We start from the raw sequence: 14016 nt of genomic DNA, 5'->3' as shown, positions 1-14016 counted from the left end.
AATCAGGTCTTAAAAGGCACACTAGTCTTTTCAATTACATCCAGGGTTTGCCTTGTCCCTGGAGAATGATAACAACAAGCCAACACTGGTGTCTCGAAGAAGTATGAGTGCTCATCCTGAGACTCTCCGCACATTTCTAGGAATGAATACTAGGCAGTTGTCACTGAAGGCTAGGGACTCCTTTTCTTGTGCTCTAACTGAAGTCTATCAAATGACCCAGCAGCAACTCAGCAGAGCATTGTCTCTACTGAAGAATGAGCTCTCTCCAGCTTCCAACAGACTTTCTGCCCACCCATCATTATTTGCATTTATTGCCTCTCATAAAATGCACATTTTATTCAAAGAAGAGGAACAAAGACATTTCTGCTGGTACTGAAATCTTGGTTTGTATCTCAGGGCTAATGAGGGAAATGTGCTCCTAACACCTCAACTACAGACAGCTGGTGCTGGAGATAGATGCCAGAAGGATTGAAGACACTCACATTGTCAGTGTTGAAGGGCCTGGGTTGGTGTCATGTCCCAGCAATCATGACAAGCAAGAGATTCCCAGAGGAATGGTCATCAACAAGATGTTCAACAGAACTGCTTCCAACCACTTGGCACTACGGATAAAGATCCTGTTACTCACAGTGGAGTTGCTACTACGACAAGGGTGACAGTGCTAGCCTCTGGATGTCAGGGATCCGCTGGAATAAAGCCATAGAAGTTGGCAAGTACTATTTTTTCTTGGAATTCTTTTCTGGGCAGATTTAATGGGCAACTGGAGTCTGGGGTTAATGGTCTAAAAAACAAGTGTAAGAAAGATTTCAGGGCACAGGAACATCCTCTAAAGCACTTACAAATTTTGGTGCACGAGTTCTTAATTATTGGTCAAAGCAGGAACACTGGCAGAGAAATTTCTGAAAGTGAGGTTCTCCCCTCCTTCAAGCTCGAGGCTTGAAAGGTGGATATTTTAGAGTAGTATGGAATATGCCTTTCTCCTAAAAGATGAAGACATCTTGCCCACCAGTATGTGGAAGCCAGAAGGAAGTCAGTCACCTTCTTGGGAAGGTTCAAATAAAACATGGAGAACTGAGGTAAACATGCAGAAGCTATCCACAGCTCCCCAAAGTCAATGAAGGCAAGAAGGCAATGAAGGAAAGAACTGTTCCGGATTTACCGAAGGAAGTCTAACCCAAGATAACACACTGTTGAGAGATGTCAAAAAGCAAAGAACTCCAGCACAACTGTGTTGTTGAGAAGGGAAAAGAAGAGGCAGGTCTTGTTGTACATACCTGCATAAATCAGAGAGCTCACAACACTAAAGGTTTTGAATGAATAAAATATTTTTTCTCAAGTGGCAGGGTTTATATATATCCCCTGTGTGAAAGTATATGTTGATTATCATTTAAAGCCAGGAAATAGTCTTACCTGTCTATTCATATATAGACCATACTTTCTGAATATATTTCAAAATAAAAAGTCTTCACTGGTGGAACTTGTGAATTTTCTTTACAATGGTGTAACAAAAAATTAGATCTTGCCTTAATCCTTAAACTGACAAGACAAATTTTAGTATTTACCCTATGAAAAGAGCAAACAATGGCTTTGGAAATTGCAAGATTTCTAGTTTATATTATTGCAACTTGGAAACCTATTTTTTTAAAATGGTATTATGTTGGAGGTCATGATCTTCCAAATATTGAAGCAGTTGTTTATAGTTTGGTGTTTAATAACTGAGTGCATTAAACACTTTCTGCTCTAAATTTACCAGTTCTTGGATCTTCACCAAACTCTCTGCAGAGTGCTGCTCCAGGAAAACACTATCCCAGCTCTGATGACAGCTTAAATTGCTTTGTATTTTTAAAGCATTAATAATTTGCAATATTAGAAATAGACTGAAAAGAGGTGATTAATTACTATCATTAAGCAAAGCCTCAGACAGACGTTAATTACTGTTGTCAAGCTAATCCCAGATCTGTGTTTCATATTTACCTCTCTCCCTTATTTTCTGCTTTTATTTTAGATTTATGGGATATACCCAACAGAAGCATTTTTGGCGCATGCATTTGTCAAGCCATTCGCAGAGTGATTGATAAATGCCAACTCATATAGATGAAGTTATGCTACTGGACTGTGGTTACCATATTCAACTGTGCGCATACTAAAATTAGGCACATGTATTCCCATTTAGCCACTTGAGTCATTCACATCGCTAAAGAAAAGGCCACTTGTTTAGGTGCGTTTAGTTAAGTGACTGAGACCCCATGTGGCATGCATATTACAAAATAACAAGACCTTGTTCCTTAATAGCCTCCCACAAAAGCCAACGGGAGTTTAGCCATGGAATTCAAAGGGGACTGACTGCACCCAACTAGTGGATTGTGTAATAGCTTTTATTTTGATGTTAAGATTTTGGTACTTTTTCTCAGTAGAAAGATTGAAAACACAAGTTAATAAATCTTCTAATTAAACCACTTACCAATATTACAACATTAGCGTTGGGATAAAAACAAGCAAAAAGAAAGGCAATTATAAAATCAGAAAAGAAACAAAGACAAAAGAAGAAAAAGGACTGGTAGGTGGACTCTGTGTTTGGCTGTCAGTTTGGCTCCTTCACTCTCTCCAAGGAGTCCTTTGGGGTACAGGGCTAGGCGGCAGATTTCAAAGGTGTTGACAAGCCTGGCAGACCAGTGATTTCAATTCATCCCTCAGCAACAATGCCAGGCAGCTGTAAATGACTCTGCTTCATGATGGCTCCAGGATTAGGGATAGGTTTTTGCTTTAAGTCCAGTATAGACTCCCTGCTAAGAGGCTCAAGCTTGCTTAGACAGTGAATGCTTTCAGTCTACAAGCCACAAGTCCAGTTTCTTTTGCCAAGATAAAAGGGGCAGAAACCTTTTTAAAAATGGGAAAGCACTTCAGGAAGTAAATAAAAGGAGTGTGAAAGGGACCCCACTAAGCTACTTTTCTTTCAAGGGGATGTATGTTCTGAAATCCCTTCAATAGTTTGGAAGCCTTCCATCGTTAATTTGGAGGCATGTTACAAATTTTGTTCTTGTGCACAGGATAGTACCATTCAATGTTGCACAATAATAATAATAAATTACTTAGATTTTTAACAAAGGGTGGGCACGTTTTCCAAAACGCCGCCTTTGCAGCTTGGACATGCCTCTTCCAATAAACCAAAACGGTCTATCCTTCAGCTACCTGAGCCGAGCATCAGGTTATGAACAGAATCAGCAGTCAGACAGTATCTGTGGCAACATCATGGGCGCCAATAGACAGGACCTGCCCCTCCACCCCTGCAAGGGGCTGTAAGGCACTCACATAGCCATGCTACTCTCTAGATCACTTGTGAGGTAACCAGAAACACTGGACACTCATTCCTCATAAACTGACTTCCCAGGGTAAGTAAACTTTTGTTTGCAGTGTGAGGAAACAAAAGGGACAAGAATGACTGAAAAACAGGCTACTTTTTTTATATCTTCATACATTTAAAATAAAAAAGGCAGCAGTGAGGGTGTTTACTCGCACTTTCAGCATTGCAAACCTGCAGAAGGAAAGATGAGGTTTTGGCTTAAAACCAAAACCTCTTAATTTACAATTGTGATTATTACACACTTCACCTTGAGCCACTGATATAAATGGAGTTTTGCCGTTGGCTTCACTGAAACTAGCAACGAGCCTTCAGCTGGTAATTTTAAGCCTATTTTACAGCTGTAAGCCAATGCTGAAAGCATATAGTTTCTGATGCATTACAACTAAGAGCTGCCTAATGAACATCATCTTAGAAGATCACTTTCTTTTATGTATAATTTATTATGTCTTCATCAGTGAAACCAATCCAAAGCACAGATGCAGAGCAAATATATTGGGGGTGAAGTTAGAGCTACAGCAGAATACACAATGGTAAATGCGCAAAATACTTTATCTTTCTTCAGTAGTTCCAATGGAAGCTGGTAAAAAATTTGAAGAGTCTACTATAAGCAAATACTTCCATCTTTCAGCAGACTTCGCAGAGTTAAGGGAGCTGTGAAAATAAACTAGTTTCAACTCATTTTTAATAAAAAAAAAAAACCAACAAAAACCAAACAAACAAAAAAACCCACCCCACCAACCCTAAAGCATCTTCCTTTCTAGGTTCGTCCTTGAATAAAATAAAAATGGCTGTTTATGTCAATACCTGAGGGGGAAAAAAAAGTTGCCACTCTGGATAACATCAAGAGAATTAAAATTTGTGTACTGCTCTCTTTCACTGCCACTTTTCTGTCTTCCCAGCAGGTGCCAACAACACAAACCGCATCCAATGATTCTAAAACACAATGTGTTCTGAAACATGTGGCTGACTGACAAAAAGAAACCCTTTTTTATCTTCTTCTGTCTTTCACGGCCTAAATTATTAACTTGCAGCATGCCACATATAATTCAGTTTAAGCATAAAATTATCTCTGGATATAGCATTTTCAAACTGTTGCCAAACCGGTCACTTAAAAGTTGTCATCTCACTGTTTAATCTTGAGTAGAGTTAAAAAGAAACAGGGTTTTCTGTATACATACAAATGGGGGGCGGGAGGAAAATAATAGTAACAGAGTTTTTCTTAGCCTTCCTACTTACACTTTTCGTGTTCGCCCAAGCAGCTTCTTGCCAACCTTAGAATTCATTAATATGGGAAATACTGAGCTCATTGGCTGCAACACCTCCATTGCAGAACTCAGACTATTACTATCCACCACATGTTCTGGCACAAACCCAGGTTTGTCCTCCTCCTCTTCAGTCGTCTTCTCCCCCAACCTCATTAAAGCCCCAAAAATTACCTATGGAAACAGATGCTTTAGAAAAAGTCATGTCAAGGACAGCCTTTAATGCCTGCTGCTTCACAGACAAAGCACAGCAAGGAAAGCACGGAACCTCATGGAGGCCACAGAGGCTCTCACTGGGTGCAGGGACGTTCCCACATGGAAGAGATTATAGAACTGGAGAATGAGGCCAAGCAATTTGTTAATCCTTCACATGATCATGTATTTTGCATATGTTGTGCAGCAACGTACCTTTCAGTTGGGACCAGTTATGTTATGCTGAAGTTCATCTTACGTAATGCTGATCAGTTAGACCACAGATGCTGAATTAAGTGGGCCTTCAGGAGTTGGCCTTCTTGCCCTTGAGTGATTACAGAACCAAGAGCAAAGCGTACCAGGGGTAAAATAAATCAAGAACCGAAGAACAACAGTTAAAACAGAGGTCTATATGGACTCTTTAACCCAAACGTCTCTTGTATTTCTCTGCCATCTGAGCAGATTTTTGATTACTGCAGCCTGTGTCCAGGTTTTCTTAGAGTTCTGCCAGAAACAAGAGCTGGGGCATGTTTATTTCTGAGGGAAGATCCAAGAGAGGGGATAAGTTCAGCCAGCTAGCAGGCGCTAGCATCCAGGAGAGTGAAAGAGGACATGGGAAGGGTTCATAAATCCATTGCTTTAGAAACAGAAATGAGCTTGTTGGTAATTGTTCCTACAGACATGCGGACTTGGAGTGGGGAGGGAGGTTGATGGGATGAATGTGCAGATGGCAAAGGGTTTGAATGTAGACAGAAATTCTGAACTTACACAGGTGAGTGTCCAGGACACAGTGAAGGAGAAGAAAGCTTCAAGCCATCGAGAAGTCTGGGGTGGCTTGGCAAGGGAAAAACATTAATACTACTGGAACAGACTGATCAGGGGAGACCTTGGTACAAAGAGAGATGGGATTGCTGGCTCCATGATATCTGGTGGGATACAGGTTTGGCAGATTTGAGGATTTGGGGACCAGGGTTCAGGAAGCAGAGGATCTTTGTGCAGCAACCCCGTTTGGCAGTAAGGACACAACCACAGCATGGTGCTTTCACCACAGTAAGATACCGTCACTCCACTGATACCCAGTGTTGCCCTCCTTCCTCCCCACCCCAACAAGTAGGTCTGCAAGCACATTTTCTGGAGGTCCTTTTTTCACTACTGGAAAAACTACAGCGCTAAATCAAAGTCCTAAGCAGAGCTTAAAACATCCAGAAACATGGAAAATCATTGAATATTTCCACAGAGCTGCGCTGTGGCTGAGAAGGAATAGGAACCAGTAGAAGAAAAGTGGTCAACATTGCAGTCATGCTCTTTACTTTCAGTGGAGCTGAAGCATTTGACATTCCTGATACTAAGTACAGCACAGTGTAACAGAAAAACGGAAGGCCTGCAACAGCATGAAACAATATTGAGTTGTACCTTTTGACGGTAAAAATAGAAAGAAAAGTGCAATGAGAGAAAAGTTTGAGGGAAGTCTGAGGAATCACACTTTTCATTCAGGGGTTAACCAAATTCCCAATGCAAGACATGACCATGCCTGGGATAAAAATTTCAGAATAACATTACTGGGAGATTTACAGTTTATCCTGGATAAGTGTTAAACCAAGAAGCCCCAACATGTCATAAATCCACAACTATTTGCTAATAGACACAATTCAGAGGTCTCTCACAATACAAACTGGAGGCTGCTCGTGTATGTCATAGGCATGCCTTTCATAAAAGCATTGACTCATTTTTTTTTAAGTGACTGTGCTTTGGGACCTTGTTCGTTTCTCTATATGCACACACATATTGTGTGTGCTGCACATAGCTGCTATAGCTAACACAACAGCAAAGTCTGGTTTTGGTTTTTTTTGAATAATTGTAACTTCAGGAATGGGAGCAGGTATAGCACAGTGCACAGCAAGGCTCCCACCACCCAGCAATGTTCAGGCAGGGACTGTTTTATCACTAACTACAATCCCTAAACATTTGAATGCCCACTAGAATGTCCGATCCCTATTCACCCATTTGAGCAGGTAATGGCAGGAGGAAAGTAGCACCTTAGCAAGAAGAGGGCTATTTGCTCTATGGAAGGGTTTGGGGCAGCTTTTCTGGGGGTGGGAGAGCACCTATGGAACATACTTGTGAGAGAGTACTGTCAGCTTCAGGCAACATGACTGCTGCAGGGGGAACTGAGGAGTTGCTGGCACTGGAAGGATGAAAGGCTGAGAGGCTGCTCAGTCTGTGGTGCAAAGGTACAGGGCCATAGGTTTCCATGTGGGACAGGACAGGTGTGTCGTGCCAGTCTGCGGGAGTTTGAGGACATATCTGTTTGGCTCACACCAAATTTCAGTTCCATTTCTGTAGCTGAACCATTTGACTTTCAGTATCAGCTCTGGCCAACCACAGCAACCTTTGATCCCTGGCTGCTAAACATGAGTGCTTGGTACAATCCGAAAAAATAACGGTGCACACTTGCTGTAAGCTTTGTGTTCTGCCAACACCACGTACACTGGTGTCATTTCAGCATGGTGGGTGGTGGAAACTCTGTGAAACTTTGGGAACTTAAAGATGTTTAAATTCAGAAAGAAATCTGTTTCTCTTCTTTTTGTTCTCTTCATTTGCAGCTAGATATAGATCTGTCTAGACAGAGTGAAGTTACATTAATAACTTCATTATTATTATTACGATAGCTAACAAAACATTCTAAGTGCTTTAAAAATAAGTCAGTTCTTACTAGTAGGAGGAAATTTCATGTCCCGAGATCTGGCTGAGCTGTCCTTCTCATCCTGACTAAGTATGGGAAGTCAGTGACTGTCCTCCCACTCCTCTTTGGATGTCTCCTAAGAAAGCCCTTTAGAGTTTGTGATTTACCCCTATCCCATTAGGTGCAGCAAGTACTATTTCTTCCTCTTACAGCAGCTGGGCTTTTTTGTTACTATTCATTTTCAGGACAATTTTGCACTGTTTATTTTGTTTTGCTTCCATTGAAAAAGCAAATGCCTGTCAGATTCCAGAACAAATCTGACTTTTGTGGGGGATACTGGAAGCACAACACAGGAACCAGTTTTTATCAGCTAGAGCTAGCAAATCAGCATTTATGTCACCTACTTTTAGGAGCTTGTAAAAGATGCTCAGCTTGCACTCAAATGGCCTGGTCATGAGTATTACATAAAGTTTACATTTCAGTGGTGAGCGATTAGCTGTTATACATTCACTTGAAATGTCTTAAGTATTTAGATGGAACATATGATTTTTGAGAAACCTGTCTCACTTTTGTCACAGCACAAAAATCAAAGAACAATAAATTTCCCTTTTTAATTGCTCAAACTAGTTTTAATCCAAAATAATTTATCCTTAAAGAGAACAGAAGAAAACTGAAAAGCAATCTGAAGCAAACTGATTTATGCTTAGATACAATGGCAAAAAAATCTGTTTCCATTCACTCTCCATCCTTTGCCTGGTTCAACCTCCTGAAGTTTATCTTGCAATGTAAAAAACCCAAATGTATCAACTTATTAGAAGTTGAAGGTGTCAGAAAAGTCAGATGTATGAACAATTCATGTTTTATGGACTGGAGTTTTCAGACAACCATTAGCCTTTTTTTTTTTTTTTTTTTTTTATTGGAAAATGTAACATTTACTAATTTATACCAGCTAGAAAACTGCAATAACTTTTCATAGAACTGAAGAAGATCTGGCCAAAGAATACAGATTTGAGTAGTGGTATCATTTGATCCAAGTGAACTACATAGAATCATAGAAACATAAAATAATTGAATTATTGAATCGTTTGGGTTGGAAAAGACGTTTGAGTTCATCAAGTCCAACCGTTAACCCAGGACTGTCAAGTCCATCATTAAACTGTCGCTAAGCACCACATCTACATGGTTTTTAGAGACCTCCAGGGATGGTGATTCCTCCATCTCCCTGGGCAGCCTGTTACAATGTTTCACCACCCACTTTATTCACACAAGCTTATAGAAATCTCTTGTGTAAAGAATGCATCGTACAATCAGCACTAGCAGCGTTACATGCTCATGCATTAAGTCAGAGTCAGAGATTTCAAAATGAGCTTGGTGTAGGTACTTCTGGTATTATGTTCTGTGAGATGGACAAAAAAAGACACCATGTCTTTGATTCACTGCTCTGGGTATTCTGCAAATATTCCAAACCCAAGTATCTGAGTTAGCTACCTAAATTAGCTACTTCTGATGCCTTCTGTAACTGGTTAAGAGAGACAGGTTCCTCCAGCAGAAGAAAGACTCAATGTATCTTGGTTAGATTTTTGGATAAACTTCCTCCAGGTGGAACCTCTCACTCTCCACTGTTCAGGGGGAGTTTGCTACATACTCCCAGGCCTCTTTTGAAGCAAAGGAAGTCCTTAAGAGGTTTTGAGTTGAAACAAATGATCTCATCCAAAATACTGCCATTCCAAGGAAATTGAGGATTTCTGCCTAATGCTGCCTCCGTTTCTGTCAGCCAGCTCTGCAGAGGCATGTCTCTAATCATACCAAGTCGGGAGTAAGTGTTAGAATATTTAGCACAAGCAGAAGGTGGTCATTAAGGCAACGACTGTAGAGATGCAGAGGATACTGGCTGAGAGAGCAAACTACCCTGTCATGGATTCCTCACCTCTTCACATTCTTAGATTAAGACTGAACACCTTTCTGAAATATAAAAATCTAATCTGATTTATTTGGCTTAGTCCATGAGTAACTGGTTTAAATAATGTAACTTCTATTGTATAAGAGCTTGGATTAAATGCTGTAAAGATAATTTCCCAAGATATGCTGATATTAAAAATAAATCTTTGAATTTCACCTAACCTTCAGTGGTTTACTATGGAGGTCAACAGAGCTTTGTGAGGTCTATTTGAACAATTAGTTAAATCCTGACTGTGAAAGAGAGACAAAGTTAGCAGACAGAATGTGAATTTAGAAACATAGGCAGTTATGAAAAGTCATGCTCAGCAATGACACAACTACTTCAAGACAAAAAAAACCCCATGCTTTTGCAACTGTCCTGGATTCTTGCCCCAAGCTGTTTGTTTCAAAGAAGCTGTATGGTTGCATAAAGTGCTTCTGAGCTGAGAAGCACCAAAACTAGGATCTGTTGAATTCTGAGCTATTGATGACACATGGTTAACAAGCCAAATACACCTGCACAGTCAGAAATGTCATTTGCAAAGACCAAAATTTAAGACAGTCTTGGTTTGACAATTCTGTTATGCTTCTCCTGTTTACTTTCTAAAAACTCCCATGGCACTGAAGAATTGATACTGTGATGGAAATAAGGCTCAGGTCATCTATCTGTATGATACTAATAACTAACAATATTCTCTGCCCTAAGTAAAAGTACCTCCAATATTTAATGTACAGTTAAGGGAACGGGCATATTCATAACGGCACAGCTTTTTTCAAAAATAAAGACGTGTATATTTCCCAAATTCAAATTCAAAAAAAGAGAGAAATACAATTTATCAAAAATGCATTTTTCATTAATGTTTCAGCTAGTTCAATAATTTTATGGGGCTTTTTTTCAACAAAAGGAAGCTCCTTAATGTCCTCTAATTCATTGCAAATTATAACCAAAGCAGGCTAGACCCTTCCCCAGAAAAGGTTCTGTCCAGACACCTTTTTATTGGAAATGGGGTGTAGTCAGTGCAGGAGCAATAACATGCTGCCTTTTTCACTATATAGAGTAAATTACAAATTAACAACTTGGTTTTCAAAATTGAAGGTAAAAGCACAAGAAAGCTACTCTAAAGGACACCTGTCACTTTAGAAAACCTGTAATAAAAATGTAATTTTTTGTACCATAGCAACATGCAAGAAAACTACCAGGAGAGTAGGAGAGTGTTTTCAATCAAGGCATTCATTTCTGTCCAGAGCTGTTTTGCATTTAATTTTTTAGTTCACATTAGTCCTATCTGTTTGTCCAGGGCTAATTCAGACTGAGAAGTAGCTATATGTCACTCACTAAACAACAGTATAATTAAAAGTTCTACTGCTACAGCTGGTTTGAAACATTTGAGAGCTTGGGAATTGCAGGGAACTCATATTAAAAATAAAAAGGATGTAATCACAGCCTCCTGTACAGTTTAATGGGCAAGAGTAATTTCATGATTGCAGTTGGTTTGAGTGAAGCACATTGCTCTAATTATGTGTATCGTGTATACACGCAAAGACTAGAATCTATCTATATAATCACAGTGATTTAAAATATTCCTGACTTTCACAATTATAATTAAGCTGGACAAACTATTTACAAATCATGAGATCATTTCATACCATGGCATAAGATAGAACTACCTTAAAGATGGACCCCTGCCACACATTTAACCTATCCATTTTTGTGTAGCATCTGGCCTCCTGGATATAAGTAGGCAAGCATGCTCATGTCTGTAGCGGTTTCTTTTTTAAACACTGAACAACTAAAGCACGTTTCACTGTTCAGCATATCACTGCTGAGGATGCCTACACATGTTACTCTTTTCTGCGCCATACTATAATTTCTGGAAAAGTCATTCCAGACTGATGTCAGTTTAGGTATATGAAGGCTGCAGACTTGCTCTAATTGTAGTAGTAAAACAAACTGTGCTTGTGCTAATACTTTCCATATTGCATTTCAGGCCACAGTAATTTTTGCTTACTTTTGAGCATAATCGGTTCTGTTAGTTTTTGTATTATTAGAAGAACTGTACTTTTCCCATATAACTCTTACACCAAATTGTTTCAGATAAAGCTGAAACTAGAAGAATCAAATGCTAGCTATTTTGTAAATCACAGCAACAATTCAGGAAACAACCCAAGGCTGAACTTCACCAGCTTTCTATTTCTAAACTAGAACTACTTTATATTAGCATGTTTAGACTACTAGATCTTTGAGTGATGCTTTTCACAGAACTTTTGCAGATTAGGACAAGTGTGGGTTTTTTAAGAGTTCCTCAATTAAGAATGTTTCTATTATGCAAATACACTTTTAAAATTTATTTGTCAAGAAAACTTCAAGTTTTCTGTTTCTCTTCAGCTCTCTTTTAATTAAAAGAACTCTGGGAATTGAAAAAAAACGATTCTACAAAGTTCTGATTGCCTCCTGCAAAAGCAAAACCAATGGAAGGTAATCGTGGTCAGTGCCTGTATAAACAGACTGACCTGCCAAATCAAGAGAAATACTAAGAAATATTGAGAAATCAAAACCATAAAAGAGCTAGTGGAAAACCTGGTTTATATTTAGTGGAAACACTTTTATTTTAGCACTTTGAGTTAAACTTTGGAACTGAGAGAGTAAATGAAAGTATTTCTTTTATGCCAGTATACAGGGTATACAGCTGAAATTGTTTCTGCTGTCCAGAAGAGGGGACAGAGGGTTCCTAAAAGCAGCCAGCAGCATTCACTATGAAGCACTTTGAATCACAGAAGTTATCTGAATAATACACTAACAACATGAACTCTACATACCTTGGAATTTTGGGGTAGTTTGAATAAGGGTACAAACTGCATTGATTCAGGCCTGTCTTTATGATATATTTGATCAGAACTTCTGAATATTTCATTAAATTTCCATTCTGATGCCTTATTCCGTGATGCTTCAGATTGTACAACCTTATTTTCATCAGTTGGGAGCTGCCTCATTTGCCCTCTAGTAATATCATCAAAATTTGTTTCATTATTCATACTGGAATTATATGATTGAATCACAGAATGTTTTGCACTCATTTTGCTTTCTATAACTTTGGAAATTAAGTCCTAGATGTTGCCCTATTCTTCAGATTTTGTTCCATGTCACACTAACATTTGATATTTCAGTGATGAACATATTTCACAGCACAAGCAAAAACACATGACATTGAGTATTTTTCATCTGCTTTGTCTACATCAGTACAGGTAGCTGCTTAGCCAAATGCTTTATAAAAGTATTGTGTTTAATTTACAAAAAGCACTATTCAATGAAACAGCAGAATACCCTTTTGGCTTGCCTAACTGGATACATAACAGAGACATCTGGAAAAATTGTCTAATTTCACATTGTAAAATAATGCAGAAAAGTAAGAAGATCTTCCCCTGTTTTCCTTTACTGAGGGTTATATCATGTAGGCAACTATGACCCAGAAAGACATCATTCCACACACTGCTGATGTTATTTTAATTATTTTTCTGATTATTACTTAAGAACTTAGTTCTTTTTTCACTTATCTGATATATCCCTTTTGTTATTCTGACATTTCCAGTGAATTCTCTCCTCCAAAACCAAGGAGAGCCTCTCAGGTCAATTTTCAGTTGTTCATTTTGTATTTATTTACAGGTATAGAAAACAGATCTGCTGTGGGTTTGTTTCCTCTCAAGCTCTTTGGGCTAATTCTTTTCCTATCATGGGGCCACTCTGTCTTTATTTAACTTGGTTATATTTAAATTTTGTCCTGTAACCTTTGCCATTATTTTTTCATTAATCAAAAAAAGATGATGTACTATTAATGTGGCTAAATTTTCCATTTAAACAATTCTAACTTGGTGTGCTTCAATACTTAATACATTTGAGATTGCCTAAGATTTTCCCCCCATCAAGACCAAAGAGAAACATATTGGTAAAACGAGCAACTTAAAGATGACAAGCTTACCGTCAGTATTCTGCTCAGCATTAAAACTGGCAACAGCTTAACACTTACTCCACTTTCATACTGATGGACAGTGGAAAATGCAGTATTTTTCTCTCTCAGCCTTTCCTAATTCACTCCATATGTAAGCAGAACTTACCTCATGCACCCAGATTTCTAGCATCCCCTTCCCATGTAGGGGCAGGGTCTCCATAGCAAATAAATTAATAAATAAAAATTACTTTGGTGGTTTGTGGGTTTTATAGACACTCTCAGTCACATATACTCAGAACCACTAAAAATCACTAACTCCCCAGAGAGCCAAGATTCAATTTAGATCACACGTTACGGGCCAGACTACAGAGTATCTTTACAATAACAAATTTTACTTATATTCATCAGCAGATGGTAAAACAGCACAGGGAGAAATGCTTGAAGAAAAGAGAGCAGTTTTTCACAGATATAATGGCCACATCAGATATAGACTGTCAATAAAAAGCAAATCAGATATGCATAGAATATTTAATTCTTGCACAAGTAAAGCTTGGGGTTTCAAATTACATTATAGGTGAGACATTTTTTCCTTATGTGTCTAATTCAAAATCAACAGTCAGGTTTATGCTATTCCTC

Source organism: Falco naumanni, chromosome 7 (genome assembly GCF_017639655.2).
Source record: "Falco naumanni isolate bFalNau1 chromosome 7, bFalNau1.pat, whole genome shotgun sequence".
Classification (NCBI taxonomy): domain Eukaryota; kingdom Metazoa; phylum Chordata; class Aves; order Falconiformes; family Falconidae; genus Falco; species Falco naumanni.
Note: the sequence above shows the minus strand (reverse complement) of the source record.